Here is a 3,572-nt window from a genome sequence, read left to right as displayed (position 1 = left end):
TGGCAGCAGTGCGCGCCGCCCGGACGCGCAGTCGCGAGGGCGGGGGCCCGTGGCCGGCGAAAGCTCCGGGATCACGGGCGCCGGCGACTGCCGCGAGCCTCCATCTTGGTTTCAATGGGGAAGGAAGGAGGGGGAGGGGGAAATCACGGCCCAGGGAACCCGGGTGAAAGGAAAAGGGAGAGCAGGGAACGGAGAGGAAGGAAAAAAAAAGAGGGGCTTCGGGAATTTCCGGCGAACCTCGTCAGGGGCCGAGCGTGGGCTCGGCGGTGGGCGGAGCCTGGGGGAGGGGCGGGAGGGGCGGTGCCGTGTCGGGCTGCCAGGAGCCTGCAGGCCCGGCAGGAGGGCTGCGGGAACGTTGGGTTTGGTTCGGTCTCCCTCACCCAGGCAGCTGCAAGCCTTGAAAGGAGCAGGAAAGCTCTGACGAGCCCGAGCGGACCTTCCCAGGCCCGGCATTGCGCCCCCCACTGGGGCCCTGGCTCCTGCACCGGAGCGCTGTCCCCTGAGCGCCGAGGCGTTTCGTCGTCTAGCCCGCAGGGCGGGGTGACGCGGGCCGGGGCGGGTGCCTCCCTCGTGGACGCAGCGCCGGCCCTGGCTCGGGGAGGGGGCTTCTTAATAGTTGTTGAGTGAACAGAGAGGGCCTGAAAACAGGTTATCTACTCCAGTCCTGGAGTCCACGATACTCCTACGGGTACACAGCTCTACTGTAAGATGGGATTCCTCTCGGTGTATCCCCATCTCCCAGGGGACTTTAGGCTGGTGAACCTCGGGTTCACGGCTCCTCAGTCCTTACTCCGTCAGAATGAATGGGGAAGATGACGAGGTCTGGGGAGGCCAAAAAAAATGTTCCTTTGCAGAAGATCCGTGTCAAATCAGCGCTGGACGAATATTCTAGTTCAAAACGCCTATGCCCTGGCTACAAGGAGAGTGAAAGGATCCAGTGCCGGGGGAAACAGACGGAAGCAAGAGATATGAAAAGCAACTGGGTGGTGAAACCACCACACGAGTATACTGGAAATAGACAAATGTAAATGGTGGATGGTGGCCATCAACTCTTCACCGTTGGAGTGGGAGGTTACAGCCAGGAAGAGGCTAGTGTGATCCTTGTGGTACAGAATTAGAGTTGGAGACATAGGTATGGACTCATGTTTGGGGTCTATATCTATATTATGTATTCATGTATATATAATGGGTCTGTACAGAGATTTGTAGATACAGGGTAGTACACATACTTGTATCTCCTTGCTTTGTCAGCTGAGTGGGCCTAGACACAACACTGTAGCAACAAATACACCTAGCGCTCTGATCTTGCTTCTAATACCATTCTCCAATAAAAGGAACCAGAGCTCCTTGAGGAAATGGCTGATTCTAGGACTGGAACAGGAAATATTCAAGGTGTGCCTGGAGCACCTTGTGCCAAAAGGTAAGGAATTTGCTCCACCCATGAAAATAAAAAGTTTTAATCAACATCAGCAGTAGTGGGGGTACCTCAAAGGGACACAGGAGCTAATTGAAAGCGCTCCCAGTGGCCAAAGCTGAAACGATTTGAGCAAGAAAATAAAGCAGAATGTGATTATAACTAAAAGTATAAAATAAAGTATCCATGAGTCCATAGTGATGAAAATAAATGATTAAGCAAATAAGTGGGATTAAGTAATATATAATATAGTATTTTTAAAAGTAAGTCAATTGGATTAACTAAATACATTGGGAACAATTCTAAATAATTTATGTAGATACTGTGCCCTCCATGAAATGGACTAGAACTCTCTCCTAAACCGTGGACTGCACATAGTAACTTCCTTCCAAAGAATACAAAAGGGAAAGGAGGGGGAAAAGAGTAAGTTTACAGTGGAGAAATGTGACAAACACTACCTCAGCCAGGTAATCAAGGTGAACAGCAGAAGCAGGAAGGCATGTTGATGCTATGTACCCTTGATATGATGTGATGAGACCAGCATTTTACCTCTGTGGTCTTCCTCTCAAAAACCCATAACTCCAATCCAATCATGTGAACAGCAGTAGATGAATCCCAGCTGAGGGACATTCTAGAAACAACCAGGCCAGTACTCCCCCAAACTGCCCAGGTCATCAAAAATAAGGAAAGTCTGGAAAACTGTCACAACCAAGAGGAGCCTGAGGAGACAGGATGACTAAATGCAATATAGTGTTCTTGATGGAATCCTGGAACCACAAAAGAACATTAGGTAAAAACTAAGAAAATCTGAAAAACATATGGACTTTAGTCAATAGTAATAAACCAACATTGCTTCTTAAATTGTGAGAAATGTACCATATGAATAAAAGATGCTAATAATAAAAGAAACTTGGTGTGGGGTATATGGGAACTCTGTATTTCTGTAAATGTCAGTCTATCCTAAAATAAAAGTTTATTTTAAAAGTTATTAAAGAATTGCATGGGCAGTGTATCCAAAAAAATAATGCAGTGGGTCCAAATTTCACAGGCCATCAGCTCACACCTACTGACAACATTCCTTTGATTTTCCCCTCAGTTAATTTCTGTCTCCAACTCCCATTGGCCCTATGGCAGAAAGCTTAGTTTTAGTTTAGTGAAAACTCAATCTCTTGGGGTTTTCTTTGTCAATTAGATGTTCCTCCTTCCCCCTATCTTCTCCCCAAGATTGTAGCCAAGCTCCCAGAGGCTTTCGCTCCAGGTGGCAACAGAGAGGTACCTGGTCCTTGATCATTGTGGATTTATGCTGGCATTGGTGTATAGATGTGTCCCTCCACCCTGGCATCCTGCCTGGCTTGCAGGAATTGCTCCGGCCTTGCCTTCTGCTATTACTTCTTTCCCAACCATGGGAACTCTGGAGGTTGGCTGGCAGTCAGTGCCACTCCTGAGCTATTCCCAGCCACCCAGGGAAATAATCAGCTGCTCACTGGAGTGCTCAGACCTCCCCACAACCACCAGCAAGGCTCCCTCCTCAACCAGTCTCAGAAAACAAGACTAGGACTGGGCATGGTGGCTCATGCCTGTAATCCCAGCACTTTGGGAGGCCGAGGCGGGTAGATCACGAGGTCAGGAGATGGAGACCTCCTGGCCAACATTGTGTCTCTACTAAAAATACAAAACTTAGCTGGGCGTAGTGGTGCGTGCCTGTGATCCCAGCTACTCAGGAGGCTGAGGCAGGAGAATCACTTGAACTCGGGAGGCAGAGGTTGCAGTGAGCCTAGATCGCACCACTGCACTCCAGCCTGGTGACAGAGTGAGACTCCTTCTCAAAAAAAAAAAGAAAAGAAAAGAAAAGAAAGAAAAGAAAAGAAAACAAGACTAAGATCTCTGCTCTCCAATCCCTCAAGCCTGTCTGGGTACAAGCTCTTTTCTCAGAGGCTCATCAGGGTTTGACACTATCCATCTCCTTTCCCCCAAATTGAAGAATATTTATGTCGTCTCTAGAAAGAAAATCTCACTCCAGTTTTGTCATGCTTTCTTCCAAATCTGTTGGGTTTTTTTGACGTAAACTTTGTGTTCCAGAGGAAACTCAGCTCCTAATATCCAACGTTTTCCCCCCAATTATTCCTTCTGCCATGGATTCCAAAGTGTCTCTTAATAT

Source organism: Rhinopithecus bieti, unplaced genomic scaffold (genome assembly GCF_001698545.2).
Source record: "Rhinopithecus bieti isolate Rb0 unplaced genomic scaffold, ASM169854v2 scaffold_22165, whole genome shotgun sequence".
Classification (NCBI taxonomy): domain Eukaryota; kingdom Metazoa; phylum Chordata; class Mammalia; order Primates; family Cercopithecidae; genus Rhinopithecus; species Rhinopithecus bieti.
This window is presented reverse-complemented; position numbering follows the sequence as displayed.